Raw genomic sequence first — 21,138 nt, 5'->3', positions numbered from 1 at the left:
CCTTCTCCGGCAACTCTCCCTATTCATCTGCAATTCCTGCTCATATCCTTCTGCTTCTGCTCCAGATGATAGCAATGTGTCTTAAATCTGAACCATGACTATGAGCCTTCCAGAGTGCACTGTGCTGAAAGATAGTCTTCCATTGTCTTGTTTAATATTGAAAGCAACCCTACCAGGTGGCTCATTTCATAAGTAAGGCTGCAGTAGAGCTTAATTAACTTATACAAGGCCACACAGCTAGTAAAGGATGGAGTTAATGCCAGATTATTTTAGTTCAAGTGCCTGGGTTCTTAATCTCTTTAATAAACTTGTATTACATCTATTGTTGTAATCAGCTCCCTACATCAGCATAGTTTTTAGGCACAGTAATTCAATAAAATGTGGATAAATCAAAACCTCACTGGGAAATATAAAGAAAATAATAAAATTAAAGATAGAGAAAATACATATTACCAAGGAAGTGAATGAAATATTGACTTCAAAAAAAAAAGACCTGATAAAAAAGGAAATATAGTCTCTTCAACAAATCAGCTTTTTGCACAGTAGATATGTAAGCAGCTCTTTTGATGTTTTTCTGTTTGTCCATCCCTGTTTTTCTCAGACCTTAATCCTAAAAATAAGATCACTAGATAACATTTAACCTTTCCTCCTGATTTTTGCTTAACTGAATGTACACAGTGCCTTGTCTAACCTGTTGATTTCTTTCCTGGATTAGAATTACTAATGAAGAATTAAGTAGTTAAAGAATGACTGGCAGCCTTCCCGTTAGTGTTAGCTGTTCAGTTGTACTGACTCTTTGCAATCCACAGACTGTAGCCCACCAGGCTCCTCTGTGAAATTCTCCAGGCAAGAATACTGGAGTGGGTTGCCATTTCCTACTCCAGGGCTCCTTCTCCAAGGAGTGAATATGCATTGCATCTCCTGCATTGCAGGCAGATGCTTTACCATTTGGGTCACCAGGGAAGCCCCTTTCCTCTTGGTAAATTTGCAGTCAGACCTTGTGGGCAATATAACATCCAAAGGACTATTTGGAGAAGTCAGAAGTCCTGCATTCAATGGAAAAATGATGAAGACTATGACCTCCAATCTTAATAACTATCTGAGATTATTTCCTCTTTCTCCCTTTAAGAATTATCGTGGCTGAGCAGAATCTTTGGAGTGAGTCTTAGGACATGAATCCACCTTCTCCCTAGATTGCTGACTTTCTCATTAAAGCAACTTTCCTTTCTACCAACATTTGCTTCTCAATTATTGGCTCTGAGAGGTGAGCAGTCAAACTTGTGTTCGGTAACAGATACTGTCCTATGGGTTAGAAAAGACATCAGAAGGGGAGATAACACAACTGGAATAAAGACTAAGAATCCTGGCCCTGGAAGAAGTTGAGGAGGGTGACAAGTGAGGCTTCAGACTTACCTGCAGGGGAAATCAACATACAGTGCAAGGCTCCAACTGCTTACTGATGGCTCCTGCTCATGTGTACTCAGTTATGTCTCACTCTCTGTGACCCCATGGACTGTAGTCGGCAGGATTCTCTGTCCTTGGAATTTTCCAGACAAGAATACTGGAATGGGTTGCCATTTCCTCCTCCAGGGGATCTTCCTGACCCAGGGATCGAACCTGCATCTCCTGCATGTCCTACATTGCAGGCAGATTGTTTACCTGGTGAGTCATCAGGAAACCTTTACTCAATTAGGTCTTGAGCAAGCACAGCAGATCTAAAACTAGCCAGCGAAGTGAAGGGTTGCTAAGCTGAAGACTTACTATGTAAAATAAAGTCAGAGAAGACAAATTGAGTGTGATAAGAAATCTATCCAAAGAGTGCCAATATCAAGAAAAATTCCAAGTGACATACATTGCAAATAACATAGACCAGCCGAATTCAGAGAAAGGAATTGAATGCTGACCAAGGAGATGAGAGCTGGCTCTTGGAGGCCGGACAGGAGTCGAGCTGAACAGAATGCAGAGAATTTGAGTAGGTAGAGAGAGGTGAGAAGAATTTCTCCAGCAAATGTTAAAGACTATGAGTCAGGATGCCATGGGGATACATCTGTCACAATATTTCCTAAACGGTAGGCCAGAAAACATGAATCCAGCCAGATGTTCTATGGAAAAGGGGTTAGTGATTTAGGTGAGTCTTGGACAGGCTGAGCTCTGAAGGTTTCTTCTGTAAACTCAGGTACTCACTATCATGTTGGGAGTTCTGAGAAGCCCCACCTAAGCAGCAGTGCTAGTACTAATGGTACCGGTGGTAACAGCAGCAGCAGCTTGCGTTTACTGAGTTCTTACTAAGTGCCAGCCACCCTGCTAAGATTTAACCTGGGCTTCCTGCAGGCGTCATTCTTTACGTGATATGTATATTACTACCCCTTTTTGATAACTTAGGGAACTAAGGCTTGGATAAAATACTAGTCACCCAGTGTCATGCAGCTAGAAAAGTGGTAGGACTTAGATTCTAAATCAAGCACTCTGACCTCTGAATATAGGCCCTTAAAAGGCACATTATGGAACATATGTATGGATACCAAAGGGGGAAAGAAGGGGTGGGAGGAATTGGAAGATTGGGATTGACATATATATAATATTGACACCATAAAATAGATAACTAATGAGAACATACTGTATAGCACGGGGAAGTACTTAATGCTCTGTGGGGACCTGAATGGGAAGGAAATCCAAAAAGGAGGGGATATATGCGAATGTATGGCTGATTCATTTTACTGTACGGTAGAAATTAATACATTGTAAAGCAACTATACTCCAATGAAAATTAATTTTTTTAAAAAAACAAATTATAACTGCATCCCACCAAGTATTCCTATTTAACCCTTTTATACAAGCCAGTTGAACCATAACATATCCACCTTGCTTCTCATCTCTTGCAGCTTCTCTTCTATCTAATAAACCTCCTATTCAAGTCAGCAAGTTGTATGAAAATTGTGCAGTGAGAGGTGTCCTGTCTAGATGCTGTGTTTATTGATAACTTCGGTCTAGTTCTCTTATTAGATAAAAAACTTGCCATCCTGATTTACTTACTAAGCAACATCTTGCAAACTTGAGACATACCATGCTTGAGAAGAACCTGATTTCACTCATAGAGCAGATCAGCAGAGTTAAAATGAGATTGTCCCTTGGTCCCTTCCCACCAATTTCCTCCTTCCCCAACTAAAAGTGAAAGTCGCTCAGTCGTGTCCAACTATTTGTGACCCCATGGACTATACAGTTCATGGAATTCTCCAGGCCAGAATACTGGGGTGGGTAGCCTTTCCCTTCTCCAGGGGATCTTCCCAACTCAGGGAAGAGTTAGGAACCCAAGTCTCCCGCATTGCAGGTGGATTCTTTACCAATCTGAGCTACCAGGGAACCACCGACTAAAACAAAATGCAAAATCACCCTTGGTTGGTTGGTACAGTGATTATGACTTTATCTCATCCTGCTTCCAGAAAGCTTCCAGCATTAACTAATACCTGTGGCATTGTCTTACTCATTTTTAGTGATATTTCACAATTAAACTGTTTAAAAAATACATCAATAGAACAAAAATATCCCTTTGTGCTGAGTGGGTGGGAGGGGGTATGTCATTCATAATTCCTTCCAGGAAAATGCTGACTCTTAGGCAACTGGACACCAAGCTGATAACATTGGGGGTTTACAGAACAAAGTCTTTGTGAATTCCCAGATGGGCAAACGATGTTTAGAAACAGTATCAGGACCATCTCACTGAGTTGGCATTTGAAATGTGCATTGCACAGCTGAAATGAATAGAAATTCAGAAAAAGGTGTTTCCAGGAAAGGCTGGAAGTTCCAGGGGAGGGCAAAGGAAGGAAGTAGATTTCTGTAATTGCTTTGCCTGCGATATGGCCAGGTAACCTGCAGGAGAACACTCAGTGGCAGCCACCAGAACAAGAATGTTTCCAGGGAGACAGGCGCAGAGAAGACACTATTCTGTCTGCAGTCTGGAAGAAGAGCAGCAGGTTCCCCAATCCTCCTTGCTTTCTCTGAGCTCCTCTTCCCCTTATCCCTACCCTATGCTCTTTTAGGTTAATTCCTTAAGGTATCTGCTGCTCCCTGAATCTCCATCTATTTGGGTAATTTTAAAAACCAACACTTCAATCAGCTTCATAATTGATTCCCGATTGATGGAAGGCGATGCCTTTCTACATTTGCCCAACACATCACTGAAAAGTCCGGCAGCAAATTTCCCAGGGTCTGCCAAAGGGATGATTAACTTGGTGAACCCTCTGAGTTTCTCTTTCCTGTTGACAGCTGGTTTTCTTAAACAAGTTAGTACCTGCTGAGGTGGGTTGGATTTGATCTGATCCACCAGAGCTGATGTCTTTAAAAGCCCAGAAAACAGCCCCACACTCTGATTATTTGTAAACCACCACCATGTAGTTAAATAGGCACTCGATGAATAAATATAGGACGGAATTGCAGCTCCGTTCAGAGAGCATGAAATACAACTTGCTAAGTTGCAGTCTATTTTTCCCAGGCAAGACACACGGTGTAATTTTTTTTTCCTTTTGATTACATGATGTCAGCACATACTCCATCGCCTCCTGTATAAATTGACACTTGACAGGCCTATTTCAATGTATTCCAAGTCTTCACCAACACAGTTATTGTTTCCAAGCTCCTAGGAGGAGTCACCAGAATGAGAGTGAGTTCAGTTTGATTTCCAGACTGGAGAGCTTTGAGGGAGTCCAGAGCTGTTCCTTCTGCACAAGCCTTCAAATCAAAAGTCTCCATGTAATCGTCTCTAGAAATGCCCCACCTCTGGGGAAAGTAGCCATGTGGTTCTTAACAGCTTCAAAAAAGAAATATGTATTCAATCACTGTAAATCCAGCACATAACAGACCAGCATGCTGGTCTCAACAGGTCACACTTCTGAACATGAAGTTGGTTGAGATGAATTTGGGAGAAAGAGAACTCCCTTCTTGCATAAGGACTTGAGAAGGCTTTTGAGAAACTTAAGCAGTCAAATGCTACTGGATCCTAGTGGACATTTTTATTAGTGCCTATGAGGACTCTCTCTGTGTGTTTGACAGTAGGAAGAGTTGAAGGACACCAAAGAAGAGAAAGGTAGTGTCTGTAGAGGAGAATTTCTCTACAAAAGAGCCCTGCTCTGAGTTAGAATCTTTTGTCTCTCTTTTTAGAAATCCTTCTCCTTCTTTCCCATGCAATTCCTATGTCTGGTCAGCCCCAGGACTAATAATAATTCCCCAGAGAATCTGGCCACAAAATGAACTTTCAAAATAAACAGCCTCTGAATGAGGGTATACTCTAGAACAGGGGTCCCCAAACTCCAGGATGACCTGAGGAAGAACTGATGCAATAATAATAGAAATAAAGTGCACAACAAATGTAATGTCTTGAATCATCCTGAAACCATCCTCCAAACCAGTCTGTGAAAACATTTTATACAAAACCAGTCCATGGTGCCAAAAAAATTGGGGACTGCTGCTCTAGAATATTTGTGTATGTGTGCTCAGTCATGTCAGACTCTTTGTGACCCCATGGACTATAGCCTTCCAGGCTCCTCTGTCCATGGGATTTCCCAGGCAAGAATACTGGAGTGGGTTGCCATTTCCTTCTCCAGGGAAACTTCCCACCCCAGGGATTGAACTCACATCTCTTGAATCACCTGTACTGGCAGGTGGCTTCTTTACCACTCTGCCACCTGGAAAGCCCCTTCTAGAACACATACCAGCAAGAAACTGATGGTAACCACATCATGGTTATTTACTGACCTCAGGAATTTAAAATTATTTCTTAAGTAGGTATTTTTCCTGGTCAGGGCATGACTAAGCCCAAAACAGAGGAAATATCTTTATTCCAGTGACCAGCTATCACTGGTCAGCTATCACTGACCAGAAAGGAGGGCACGACCCTCTGTGGTGGAAGTGTGCTTAGGGCATCAACCCAAGAGATGGGATGCCACTTTGGCTGAATGAACAGCTAATCGGTGAGATCACACAGAGAGCTCAAACCACCTATGGAAACTGTCCAAGACTGAAGTCTCTCAGCACTACGGGGTGGTGAGTGAGCGTGCATTTCAGGGTTGGGCACATCCAATATCCGACTCTGTGATGCTAAGCAGGTCAATGCTTACAAAGTGAGGTTGAAAATGTTCCTTGGGCACCTGTGAGTACTGAATGGTCTAGCATGCGGATGGTCTGGAACATGGGAGTTCAAACATGTAATCATTCCCACCTAGGAAACTTGTCTTATTGTCTGCTCACTGAGTTGTGCCTAACTCTTTGTGACCCCATGGACTGTAGCCCACCAGGCTCCTCTGTCCGTGGGATTTCCCAGGCAAGAATACTGGAGTGGGTTGCCATTCCTTCTCCAGGGGATCTTCCCGATACAGGGATCAAACCTGCATCTCCTGATCAGCAGGCAGATTCTTTACCACTGGGTAATTCTTTCTGAGCAACCTGCGAAAGAAACTTGTACCTGGGAGTAATCATGTTTATAAAGCAGAGATCACCTTATCAGAAGTTCGTGATGTGAGAACAGCTTAAAATCCTGAAAACAGGCTTTCAATTCAGTTCAGTTCAATCGCTCATTCGTATCTGACTCTTTGCGACCCCATGAATTGCAGCACACCAGGCCTCCCTGTCCACCACCAGCTCCCTGAGTTTATTCAAACTCATGTCCATCGAGTTGGTGATGCCATCCAGCCATCTCATCCTCTGTCATCCCCTTCTCCTCCTGCCCCCAATCCCTCCCAGCATCAGGGTCTTTTCCAATAAGTCAGCTCTTCTCATCAGGTGGCCAAAGTATTGGAGTTTCAGCTTCAACATCAGTCCCTCCGATGAACAGCCAGGACTGATCTCCTTTAGGATGGACTGGTTGGATCTCCTTGCAGTCCAAGGGACTCTCAAGAGTCTTCTCCAACACCACAGTTCAAAAGCATCAGTTCTTCAGTGCTCAGCTTTCCTTATAGTCCAACTCTCACATCCACATATGACCACTGGAAAAACCACAGTCTTGACTAGACGGACCTCTGTTGGCAAAGTAATGTCTCTGCTTTTTAATATGCTATCTAAGTTGGTCATAACTTTCCTTCCAAAGAGCAAGCATCTTTTAATTTCATGGCTGCAATCACCATCTGCAGTGATTTTTGAGCCCCCCAAAATAAAATCTGACACTGTTTCCACTGTCTCCCCATCTATTTCCCATGAAGTGATGGGACCAGATGCCATGATCTTAGTTTTCTGAATGTTGAGCTTTAAGCCAACTTTTTCACTCTCCTCTTTCACTTTCATCAAGAGGCTTTTTAGTTCCTCTTCACTTTCTGCCATAAGGGTGGTGTCATCTGCATATCTGAGGTTATTGATATTTCTCCCAACAATCTTGATTCCAGCTTGTGCTTCTTCCAGCCCAGCATTTCTCATGATGTATTCTGCATATAAGTTAAATAACCAGGATGACAATATAAAGCCTTGATGTACTCCTTTTCCTATTTGGAACCAGTCTGTTGTTCCATGTCCAGTTCTAACTGTTGCTTCCCGACCTGCATATAGGTTTCTCAAGAGACAGGTCAGGTGGTCTGGTATTCCCATCTCTTTCAGAATTTTCCACAGTTTATTGTGGTCCACACAGTCAAAGACTTTGGCATAGTCAATAAAGCAGAAGTAGATGCTTTTCCGGAACTCTCTTGCTTTTTCAATGACCCAATGGATATTGGCAATTTGATCTCTGGTTCCTCTGCCTTTTCTAAAACCAGCTTGAACATCTGGAAGTTCATGGTTCATGTATTGCTGAAGCCTGACTTGGAGAATTTTGAGCATTACTTTACTAGTGTGTAAATTGAGTGCAATTGTGCAGTAGTTTGAGCATTCTTTGGCATTACCTTTCTTTGAGATTGGAATGAAAACTGACCTTTACCAGTCCTGTGGCCACTGCTGAGTTTTCCAAATTTGCTGGCATATTGAGTGCAGCACTTTCACAGCATCATCTTTCAGGATTTGAAATAGCTCAACTGGAATTCCATCACCTCCACTACCTTTATTTATAGTGATGCTTTTTAAGACCCACTTGACTTCACATTCCAGGATGTCTGGCTCTAGGTGAGTGATCACACCATCATGATTATCTGGGTCATGAGGATCTTTTTTGTACAGTTCTGTGTATTCTTGCCACCTCTTCTTAATATCTTCTGCTTCTGTTAGGTCCATACCATTTCTGTCCTTTATCAAGCCCATCTTTGCATGAAATGTTCCCTTGGTATCTCTAATTTTCTTGAAGAGATCTCTAGTCTTTCCCAATCTGTTGTTTTCCTCTATTTCTTTGCGTTGATTGCTGAGGAAGGCTTTCTTATCTCTCTTTGCTATTCTTTGGAACTCTGCATTCAAATGGGAATATCCTTCCCTTTGTTTCTCTTCTTTTCACAAATATTTGTAAGGCCTCCTCAGACAACCATTTTGTCTTTTTGCATTTCTTTTCCATGGGGATGGTCTTGATCCCTGTCTCCTGTACAATGTCACGAACTTCTGTCTATAGTTCATCAGGCACTCTGTCTACCGGATCTAGTCCCTTAATCTATTTCTCACTTTCACTGTATAGTCATAAGGGATTTGATTTAGGTCATACCTGAATGGTCTAGTGGTTTTCCCCACTTTCTTCAATTTAAGTCTGAATTTTACAATAAACAGTTCATGATCTGAGCCAGTCAGCTCCCAGTCTTGTTTTTGCTCACTGTATAGAGCTACAGCAATCTCCTGCTACACTCTTTCCAGTTCTAGAGAAGACCTTACTGCCTCTCTCGGAAAGGCAGCCCTGCCAGCACAAATGGCAGCTCTTTGATGGGTGATGGGCAACCTCATTCTTGCCCTTAGTGGAACCAGCTCAAGCAGGGGTGGATTTAGCATGAAGTTGATAAAGCTTAAACTTCAAGGCACTTTAATTGTAATGGTCCATTTCAATGCCTTATACCCAACTTAGAACGTACATTGGGTATAAGGAAGAAAGCTATGGCAAATCTAGACAGCATATTCAAAAGCAGAGGCATTACTTTGCTGACAAAGGTCCGTCTAGTCAAAGTTATGGTTTTTCCAGTAGTCATGTAGTCCAGTAGTCATGTAGTCCAGTAGTCATGTCCATCTGAGTGTTGGACCATAAAGAAAGGTGAGCACAGAACTGATGCTTTTGAACTGTGGTGTTGGTGAAGACCCTTGAGAGTCCCTTGGACTGCATCGAGATCAAACCCGTCAATCCTAAAGGAAATCAACCCTGAGCATTCTTTGGAAGGACTGATGCTGAAGCTAAAGCTCTAGTACTTCAGCCACCTGATGCAAAGAGCCAGCTCATTTGAAAATACCCTGATGCTGGGAAAGATTGAAAGTAGGAGGAGAAGGGGGCGACAGAGGATGAGATGGTTGGATGGGATCACTGACTCAATGGACATGAGTTTGAGCAAGCTCTGGGAGATGGTGAAGGACAAGGAAGCCTGGCGTGCTATACTCCATGGAGTTGCAAAGAGTCAGACACAACTGAATGACTGAACAACAACAAGAATTTATAATATTTATATTCTTTTATGAAGAAGCAAGAGATGTAAGAGATATGGGTTTGACCCCTGGGTCCAGAAGACCCCTTGGAGGAGAAAATAGCAACTCATTCCAGTATTCTTACCTGGAAAATTCCATGGACAGAGGATTCTGTCAGGCTACAGTTCATAGGGTGGCAGACAGTTGGACACAACTGAGAGACTGAGCACACACACTCAAATTGTGTCGGTTCTAAACCTTCTAATATTGATCTACTCCTGAACTCGCAATAAGAATATCGTCTTGCTATTTTACAGCCAAAGTAAAGAAATACCTGAGATCATCAGAAATAAGATCTGAGCTTCTTAGTTTCAACTTCAAAGTTAAGCTTCTGCATAAGTTGCCTGCCTCACACCGGCACCATTTCCACCGTGGGTCATATCTTCTCCTCTGTGCACTCCTCACACTGTTCAAGTTGATGAGTGAAGAGCAAGGTGGGGACTCTGTAACCCCACCAATAACTACAACTAAGACTCTTATATTTTTGTCAGTATAAGTAGTAGATAATTTTCATTTGATATAAATATAAAATTGTGTCTGAGACTAAAGCAAGCCTTAAAAGTGACACAGTTGTAAATTATTATGTTAACAAAAAAGGTCTAAATTATCTACTCACAACACTTAATGAATTCAGTTGCTTAATGAATTCGTCAAATGCACAACCTTCCCCCATTCCACATTCCCATTGCAACAGTGGAATCAAAATGTGTGGCAGTTGGAAAGACAAGTGATTCCCATGTCATCCTCCCAGAACATGATTTATTTGCCAAAAAGAAAGATTGAAAAAAGAGAGAGAGAGACTAAATTGTCTTTGATCGGTGGGAATTAGTTGCAAATGCTCAATAAAAATAAAAGCTGAATTTGACTCATAGTATGTTTAGGACTTCGGTGATGCAATCGCCCAAATTTAGAATTTATAAGGTTGCTTCATTCAATTCCTTCAGCTCAGTTCCCGTGTAAATGTTTGCTTTCAGGGCAAAAACATGAAGCATCTGGATGAAATCTATTCTGGCTTCAGGAAGACAAAATGCCAACCCTATAGAAAAACTGTCCATCTTTAAATTAAATTCAAATCCAAGCAGCTTGCACCCCAACTAAAGTCTGTTTCTCTACATCTTTGTAAACGACATGATTCAAATCATCTGTGTGGTGATTCTTTTTTTCCCCTATTCTTTGTACTCTTTTGGAGTAAATGTGGTGCTTGTTAACTTACAGAATTGATAGTTTGTTGTCATTTTCCATGGTCTTGACATTTGGGAACATTTGTAATCAATAAAGGCAGACACAAGAAAACAAATTTGATAACAGTTTTTAAGAAATAGAGAGAATATTAAAACAGGACTCAAAACAAGTACCTTACCCCAAATCTAATAAATCTGTAGCTTGAAATTCTTGATAACTATCTGTCCGGTCATCCAACCTCCTTCTGCATATTTAAGAGAGCTTGTCCTCATCCCACAAATGATAGTCTGCTTTGCAGGGACCAGTAACAAATTAGTTCACTAATGTTGATTCATTCCACTAGGCACTTGGAAATACCAACAGGCCAGTCTTGGGCAAAATCGTAACACAGAGTCTGGGCTATGTGCCACCATCTTCCTTTTCTTTGAAGCTTTTGTCTTTCACTTCTTCTCTAGTGAAAATGCCCAATTCTTCCTTTGCCATACAATTACACAGGGAAGCCCATCATAGCTGCAGAATCAGCTGCATTGAACAGTGTCTCTTTTCTAAGCCATTTCCTCGTGCCTCTCTCTACACCAGCATCTCTCTGTCCACTGACTGACTTCACAAGATCACAATCGAAAAAGGGTCTCCCCCTGACTCTCAGTTTTGCTGGTTGGACTGGTTTATCTCAGCTCTGTATCATCATGGAAAATATCCCCATTCCACACGGAATGATGGATTCCAGTAGAATCTAACAGGGACCCTTAATAGTAATTGTGCCTTAACTCAAAGTGATTCCAATACAGAAATGCCAAATAGTGATGGGAAGAAGGATGCCTAGCAGGGTCCCAATAGCAGAAACATCACTGTCATTTCTCAAATCACACCTCCTTGGAGGCTCCTGCTGTCTAAACTTTTTACATAATGGAACTATTAGGACTACACCATATGATATTACAATTTAATTAGAGCAGAATTTTTCCAGACAGTTTTCTAGGGTATCTGTGCTTCTTCAGTGCTCAATAATCTTCAGTAGCAGTGTCAGAAACAATCTGAGAAGGGGAAGAAGACAGAAAGTTGCAGTAGGAGGCTCTGAGCACCCCACCCCAGCATCACTCTAAGAGTTCTACTTTGTCTTTGACATATGGTCATATTTCATCTACAAACTAGTATCTTAATAAGCTGCCTAGATGACCCTACATAACTAGGCTAATAAAATTCATGAAAAAAAGAGGAAAACCCAGTTATCTCTCTCTGGTCAGGACAGTCCCTCTGTTTTGCGCTTGTACTAGTAGTGATCTCACACTAGAAACCCAGTCTTCTTTTGCAAAGACAACAGGGAAAGGCTTTAGAAACCCTTTATATATAAGGCATTTCTGTTCCCCTGTGGAAAGCTAGTGGGACTGTGGTTCCAGCTATAGGTATATATAACTATACTTTTTAAGTTAAGGATAGAAAAATTAGACACATAGACCAATTAGAGCGTCTAATGCTAAAATTTAACCACAAGAGGCATAGATTGATCTTGTTCATCTTAAGACATAAGTGAACCTCAAGAAGTTAATTTATCTGCAAGGCAGAAGTATCATTTTAGAGTCAATTTTTTTAAAATAGTCTTGGTAGGAGGTTGTGTGAGATCCCTGTTGCCCCCGTGATATCCAGAAAGGGGAAGTAGCTTCCATAGGGTCCTTCGACACTTACATGAAGTGGAGTCTATGTGGAATTACCTAGATGGTTATCCTATATTTATCCCTGGCTTACTTATGGTGGATGCTAAATATAAAAACCAAAGAAGGAGGGAAGACATTTTGCGGTCGAAGGTCTCTGGGCCAGATGTCTTGATCGAATTTAAAAATAACCTGGCTCTGCATGATACATGTTAAAAAGACTTCAGGTCCTTTTTTTTTCCTCCTCTCAGTTGTGAAACTTTGCAGCACGGAGGTGGAGTAGATAAAGATGAAACTGTGTGAGCTGCTTCTGTGTAGAGAGCGTTTAGTCCCCTCCCAGTTGTGTGGGTGAGACAAACTCTGGAACATGTTTTTTAGCACATTCCGCCTACTCGCCATCCTTGCCTCCCTTTTTAGGAAAGAGACTCTTCTAGTGGTCCCTAATGTGATGAAAATGCAGGCTCAAGTATGCGCATTATTTCCTACTATAAGACAACAAATGAAGAAAAATGCAGAAAATGTTTTTAAAAAGCTGTAGCGTCTCCAAACAGAAAAGTACAGTAAATTACCGTTTAGCCGGCTTGCAATTACAAAATCAGAAACTAAAAGCATTCTGCACATTTTGTATTCTTTTTTGAGAAAGAAATGAATGACAACTAAGCAAGCTGTCATCAGGGATGTCCAGAGATTGCCTAAGGCTCTACAGGAATTGGACTTCATCTTCTGAGTCTTCTGGGTTCTTTATTATTCTGGGATGAGTCCGTGTTCACAGTCCAGGACCCCAGGGTCACACAGACCTCATACTAAACATAGGCAGGACAATTCTTTTTTTTTTTTTTTTAATCTGGAGGTCACACAGGTAAATGTGGGTAACTATAACCTTCTGATATGTAAATGTTCCTCTCTATCATGGCTTACATCATCAGCCAAATATCTAAGGGCTGTTTTCCCCTCTTCTATGGAAGGGTCTACTCTCTGATGCTGGGAGCATTGGGAGGTAAGTGCTGGGAATCTCTCCTTCCCAGAACAAACATACAGTGGAAAAAGAGCAAATGCTCATACAGAAAACTAGGCATTGGGGGAGGGGACAGGTGCTGCCCAAGCCACTGGTACATTGGGACCCACATACCTATCATCAGAGCTCCTTGAGGCTCCGTTCTCTAGAATCGTCTCCCAAAGTGTTCGGTATCTTCAACAGTTATTTCAACTTTAATTTTTGAAGAGGTAAGCTAGTTTTCCATTCTTAAAAATTACATTCCTTCTTTATGATCCAATGAAGAGTTTCTGAAAGTAGCATATCATCAAGTGTATTTGGAATTATATTTCAAGTCACAGTCTTTCCTTCACTTCATCCAGTGTTTCCTTTTAGTCGGTGGGATTCATCACTCACACTCAGGTTAGAGGTAACTAACATGAGTATACTTCCAAAGGCTTATTGCAAGTATGTTTAAGAGTTCCTTTTACTAGCCATCACAGACTGGATTCCCTGAGAAACAGAGTCTGAGCTTTCCATGCAGAAGTTTAACAGGGAACACACTCATGAGTAGCACTGGTGAGAGGTGAGGGAAGCAAGGCCCAGCAGACAGAAAAGGTGAAATGTGATCCAGTTACATGAATCACCTCAGCCCATCCAATGAGGAGTTCTGGAAGTGGATTGGCCCTTCAGACTTGGTCCAGGTAAGGCAAAGGTCCTGGTTCTGTACCGCTACATCAATCCAGTTATGGTTATGAGCTTCCTCCACAGAAGGAATGTGAACTTTGGACAAAGCAACCTCCTTCAAATGGAGACCAATTCTCCACAGAGGGACTCAGCTATGGACCATCAGTAGCCAACCTTCCTGCCAGCTGGAGAATGAGTCCTCCATCCCAGTGGGGAGTCAGGGTGATGGAACACAGCACCCGCTACTTCCTATTCTTTGTGTGCTATTTGCCTCTTACAAAGAGCTCATCTTCTCTGAAAAAAAAAAAAAAACAACAACAACAACAAAACCTATCTTCCCGGATTGGACTGATCTCTTTTCCTAGAGTAACTTACGAGATGAAAGTTAATAGGACAATACAGCCCCCACCACTGCAGCTGGTATTCCTCTTTTCCCTCTTTTGCCACTCATTTTAGATTCCTCATATCCTTGATTAGTGCCTCTTTTGCTCTTAGTAATTTACTTAGTTGGGTGACCAAGACTCTCATCTTTGAGGGGTCTGGGCTCCTATTAACATGCCTTTCTCATGCCTGGGCATTTGTCCAAGTGTCATCAAGATGGGTAAGGATGTGCCAGGTCATGTCCCAGTGGATCATCCAGCGCCAAACAAATTCTTCCCTGCCGTCACTGTGCAACCGCAATTTTACCTTTTCTGAATGGTCAGGGTCAGTTATCCCTGATCATTCAGAAAAGGTGATTCTGTGCCTTGTCAGCTTATCTCTGGCACAAGGATCTAAAAATGAAAGATTAACACCCATAGTGTACAGTTTAATGGGACACACTGTGCCCTGGTGGAAATGCTCCCCTTCTAGACACAGAAATTTTAAAACCTACAGAGCCTAGGGTTATGGACACCACAAATTCCCCAAGGGATCATTGGTTGCGATGATATTAGGGCCACTCCTACTTCTACCCCTTGGTTCCTGGACCAAGTACTCCTCCTGTCTGGTTCACCTCAGTATATCTCCCTGTATCATAGTCAATGATTTAAAGCCTGGGGAATAGCCCCACATCCCTGCAGAGACTAGTCTCTAATCCAGTACCTCATCTTAGGCTTCAGAGAATCATTCCATCTCTCCATCAGGCCATCAGTTTCTGGGTGGTATGGTTTATATAACAACAGTGGATTCCATGGTGATGTGTTAACTGTCACATCCCCTTTGCTATAGAACAGGTCCTTTGGTCTGATACAAGGTTAGGTAAGTTTCATGCCACTGGATCAAACTGTTTGGTCCTCAATGGTGATGGCATAAGCCCTGTGGGCAGGAAAAGTATACTCACGCCCAAAATTTCTCTTGAAAAAAATTATAAAGACTATTTCTCTCAAAATAAATACCTGCCATTTTCAGGATGGAAGAGGTTGAACATAATCAAATTCCTACCAAGTAGCTAGTTGGAATGATCTTTCTCCCCAGAACACTTATTTCTGGATTTTCCCCTTCTATCCTTTGATCAACTAGTCAAGCACCACGAGTGCCTTCCCCAGTACATATAATTCTAATTCCATAAGGTCTGCTGGATCATTTATTTTGATCACAGGCTGGACCTGCTGCCGAGCTCTGTCCTGATGGCTGTGTCTCACTCAGGGCTGGCAGCTCTTCAGGTCACTTGGTCAGTCAATCAGAGCACATGATAAGGAACCAAGGCAGGAGTTCTTCAAGTTATCAAGTACATCCATGCCAAGCACGCATTCAGGGACCAAAGGTAAGTGGCGCCCTGGTCATGGACTCAGAAGACCAGTAAGCCAGCAAACCAGAGTCCAGATTCTCTTTGTACTTAGTCCTTATATGTCCTCACCCTATCCTGTCAACTCTAAAAGTCCCAAAAATGGATTTATATCCTTCTGTTCTCATTATACGAGGATTTGAGTAAGTGATTATAGTTGCCTTTGAGGGATCCTTGGAGTAATCATGACTGATCATACTTGCTGTGGTTTCAGAAGGTCCTTAATTATAAGGATTCACCATCTCCCTCTTTTCAGTGGGTCTTTGTTCTGAAAACTGGCTCAGTTTTGGAAGCTCATCAAGAGATGATGAATTTTGATTGAAACAATTGTCTGCTACCTGCTGAGCATCCATCCTTGTCTTCTTCTGTTGTACATGACTGAACAATACCCTTGTTGGCTGACAATTTATACTGCTGCAGGGAATAACAAGCTCTCTTCACCATACCCATAGTTGTTTTTAGGTCAGGCCCCCTAGTTCCACTTGAACCTCACTCATCATTATAACGAATGCACCCACTTTGCTTCTGCCAGTTAAGCATCATCAGTTGGCATTTATTTTTATAGAATCATATCATCTACATTGCCATCAGAGAGCCCAACTGCATGATAGCATCTCTCTAAATCAGAGCTGACCTACAAAGGACAACCCCTTCGTACTTCTTAAGAATGCTGGTGCTTTCTCATTAGCAGATTGCTTATCGTTTTGGTAAGGGAAGTATCCTCAGAACTTTCCACTGAACATAGTCAATTAGTGGGTTTTCTGGCCATATACAGTAAGTCCATCATAGCAGGTTCAATTCCCTGAGACTTTTGATCTTTTCCTCTATACAAAAGTTTTAACATTTCTGCTTCATTTAATGTGCCAACACTTTTCCATATTTTCAAGGGTCAACCCAGTGTTAGATTAATAACATCCCCTGGGATCATACCAGCACTGAGTTCCATATCACAGGAGACTGTTTCCATAGCAATAAACTCTCTTTTACCTAACTTTAATTTCTTTCTTTCTTGATCTATGACCCTCAAGATCCAATCCTATGCATGTTCTTCCAAGCAGTGGGTTCACACCCTCCCCAGGGAATCTTAGTTTGAGAGGCAATAACAAAATTCTACAGACTGGGTGGCTTAAACAATAGAAACTTATTTTCCTCACAATTCTAAAGGCTGGAAGTTCAAGATCAGGTGCTAGCAAATTTAGTTCCAAGTGAGAGCTTTCTTTCTGGCTTGAGTATGGCTGCCTTCTTGCTGTGTCCTGAAGTGGTCAAGACTGAAAGTTCCAGTGTTTTCCCCTCTTACAACATCACCACCACTGTCAGAGTAGGGTCCCATCCTTATGACCTTGTTTGATTCTCATCATCTCTTCATAGGCCCTATCTCCAAGTACAGTCACATGGGGGATTGGGGCTTTAACATATGGATTTCAAGAAAGTGAAAGTGAAGCCACTCAGTCATGTCCGACTCTTTGCAACCCCATGGACTGTAGCCTACTAGGGTCCTCCATCCGTGGAATTTTCCAGGCAAGAGTACTGGAGTGGGTTGCCATTTCCTTCTCCAGGGGATCTTCCCGACCCAGGGACTGAACACTGGTCTCCCGCATTGCAGGCAGATGCTTCACCTTCTGAGCCACCAGGGAAGCAGGATTTCATGGCGGGGGGGGGGGGGGGGCGCACAAACTTTTAGTCCATAACACTGGATACTTGTGCAGGGATTAAATACTGCATTCAAGAAAGTGCTATCATATCAATAACGATCATCCAAATTTATGTTCTGCTCTGCTTTGATATAATTAGAAGTGTATTTGGTCTTTGCCCTTGTTTCCTGGCACCAGGCTCCAGGAATCCTGGTACTTTCTTGAGTGATAGAAGTATCTTTTTTTTTTTTTTCCAATTTGTAAGAAGCACTTTTTGAATATACCTGAATGTATGTTAATATGATGACTTATGTTGGAGCCCGTAGATAGGCTTAGAATTGACCATTCATCACAAAAACCAAGTGATTAGATGGGATTTCTAATCCCTGCCCCCACTGGCTTCTGAGAAGGAGGATTGTGGAGGCTAGAAATTAAGCTCCATAATAACTCTTGAACAGTGAGATTCAATGAGCCTCTATGTTGGTGAATATATCAAGGTGCTGGGAGGTTGTGCCCAGGGAGGGCACAAAAGCTTCAAGCACCCCCTTCAAACAATACTTTACCCTATATACCTCTTCCATCAGGCTGTTCCTGAATTCTAATATTTTATAATAAATTGGTAAATGTAACTAAATATTACCTGAGTTCTCTGAGTCACTCTAGACAACTGTTGAACCCAAGGAGGTAGTGGTTGTAACCTACGGTACATAGCTGGTAGGTCAGAGATGCAGAAGACAACTGGGACTTGTGACTGGCATCTAAAACAGAAACAGTCTTGTGAGACTGACCCCTTAACCTGTGGGGTCTGTACTAACTCCAGATAGTTAGTGTCAGGGTTGAGGGTTGAGTTAAATTCATAAGACACCTGGTCAGAGTCCATTGCAAATTTGAAAATTGCCTGGCTTGGGGAAAAGTCCCATACATCTAAGGTAGAGGATAAAAGCAAAGTATCCTTTATACCTGCCTTCTCCTCTAGTTCAATGCTATGCCTTCTCTCCTGATACTGCCAGTATATTAATTCTTATAACTTTTGTGAGTATTGACCTTCCCTCCTTTGGCAAACTCAGCTCATTTCCAGCTGGCTTATGTTGTTGTTGAAGTGACAGACAGAAGAGAAAGTGAAAGTAGATTCCTTATTATCTTGCAGGCAAAATTCTCGGCAACATATTCAAGCAAGTGGGAAGAACCAGCCTTTGCCAAGGAGGAGGAGTCCACTCCTGGGGCCCACGGTACTCCAGGAAGTCAGGCATTTTTAAGAGCACCAATTTAGATGTATTCATCCCAAGTTACAAGCTTTAAAATCAGAGCCATGATGCTGACATAGAAGACAAGTCATGGCTGAAAACCCAACATTCTTTTGAGCTATTCCATTGGCAATAAATGAGATGAAAATCTCTTTGTGTTGCCAAGGAGATGATTGTGGGCTGAATTGTGTCCTCTAAAAATTCATGTAAGGAAATCCTCACCCCTGGTGGGTCAAAATGTGGCTGTATTTGGAGACACAATCTTTAAAGAGGTAATTAAGTTAAAATAATGGTAATTAGATTGAGTTCTAATCCAATGACTGCTGCTCTTATAAGAAGAGGAAAATTTTCCCAAACATCTTTGAAGGGAGAATGCCATGTGAACATGAAGAATGCTATCTACATGTCAGGGAGAGAGGCCTGGAACAGATCCTTCCTGAAACAGATTCCTTCACAGAAGGAATCAACTCTGCTGAAACCTTGAGTTCTGACCTCCAGAACTGTGAAAAAAATTTTATTATTGAAGCCACCCAGTCTTTAGTGCTTTGTTATAGTAACCCTAGTAAACTAATACAGAGGTCCCTGGGCTTTCACACTTAAACTTCTATTTGTAATTAATCATTCTTAGCCTTTTAGCATCTTTCTCTAGGGCATCAGTGGACCCAGAAACAATCACCCAATACCACAGTGCCTATAACTGCTATTTCCCTTAAAACTCACAAATGCAATTGCTCCTGCTGGTAGGAGAACAAGCTCCAAAATGACAGTCTTCCTTGGAATGTCTCTATAGTCTACTGTTGCAGGTCAAGTCCCACAGGAAAAGAAAAATAGATAATGAAACCCTAAGATTTACATGTGGGATGTTTACTGAGAAGTGCACTTGGGAACCACATCTGCAAGGAATGAGGAAAGGAATGGAGCAGAGGAGGAAGATGAACTGTGAGACAGTTGCGATAGGCGTTTCTAGAACTGAAGGGTAGCCCTAATAGAGGTAAAAGGGCCAGATGTCCATACATCCACATTGACCAGTATCAGATATAGGCTGCCACAGGACAGAAGTTTAAGCATGAGAGAAAGTTTTGTTTCTGTTTAGTCAGGGTAATTCTTGGAGAGTGAATCAATTGTGCTCAGTCAGCAGTCTTGGTTCTGGAATGGGAGTGAAGGCTCTGGGAGGTGTTTCACTGTATCTGCCTGTCTATCTCATGGGCCAATCCACTTTTCTTACTCCATTTCCAAAAAAAGGCTGCCATTCTACTGTTCTTTACATAATAGAGCCTTATGCCTCATGGGGAACATGGACTGTCCCAGGCATTAGGATCACAAAGGCCTATGCATTCTTCTAGGAAAGGGAAAACAAATGGCTTCTACTCTTGCCTAAGAAGTCACACTGGCAACGTCAGACCCCAAAGATGGTCGTGGGAATCTTGCTACAGGAGAGAGAAGGCAATTTAAATTTTCTATATGTCACACCACTATCTCTGTATAGATTATCATGAGTAAATATGGCATCATATTTCTGATTTTCTTACTGTAATATTGCAGTTTGACTAGGAGATCAGTGCCTTTAGCAGCTGCCTTGATTATCCACCCCCAATCTGGATCTGGACCCTCCCCACACAGTGGGGCTATCTTGCTATGGGTTTGGCTTCTGACGCCATACATTGCTCTTATGTAGTGTTGCTTATTCTTTTGTTTCCATACCCCACAAGAAAACAACCAGTGAATGTGAAATGTGAGCAGTATCCAAACTGGTTTCCAAGTTCAGGAATTAAGAGGTATCAGAATTACTTTGAAGCACTCAACATTTTTCGTTCCTTCCCAAGACAGGATTCAGCTCCCTTAGCAGTTTCTAGAATTAGCAGACTCCCTCTAAAACCATTCTCCAAAGTTGTTTCAGGGTAAAGTCACTCATTTCTTCCAAGGCTTGGCAATATCTTAAGTTGTCCAGATCCCACAACTTCATTGGACATAAGGGAATATGTAAAGATCAAAATATAAAGAATTCCCTGGTGGGCCAGTAGCTGGAACACGGGGCTTTCACTTCTGAGACTTGGGTTCAGTCCCTGATTGGGGAACTAAGATCCTGCAAGCCCCAGACCCAGTGGTCTGGCCACTAAAAAAAAAAAAAAATCAAAACCTAGTCATGGTCCTGGAAACTCAAAGTCTTCTACCTCTTGACTCAGTTCCATTGTTTTGGCTTATTCAGCTTCACCATAGGAAGCAGAATGTTAAGTCTGTCTCAATATCTCAATTATTTCTATTTATTTTATTGTAGATATTTCAGCAGGATTAAAAAAGTGCTGCAAATACTTTTGGTAAATTGGTAGACCCTAAAAGCAGGGTCAGTTTTTTTAATTTAGGTAGGAACAGTAAGAAGTACATTTTATGCTAATATGCTTAAAAGATAATCAATTCTAATATCTAATATAATAAAATCATATCACTGTTTTTTTGT

This window comes from Odocoileus virginianus, chromosome 30, assembly GCF_023699985.2.
Source record: "Odocoileus virginianus isolate 20LAN1187 ecotype Illinois chromosome 30, Ovbor_1.2, whole genome shotgun sequence".
Lineage (NCBI taxonomy): Eukaryota > Metazoa > Chordata > Mammalia > Artiodactyla > Cervidae > Odocoileus > Odocoileus virginianus.
Note: the sequence above shows the minus strand (reverse complement) of the source record.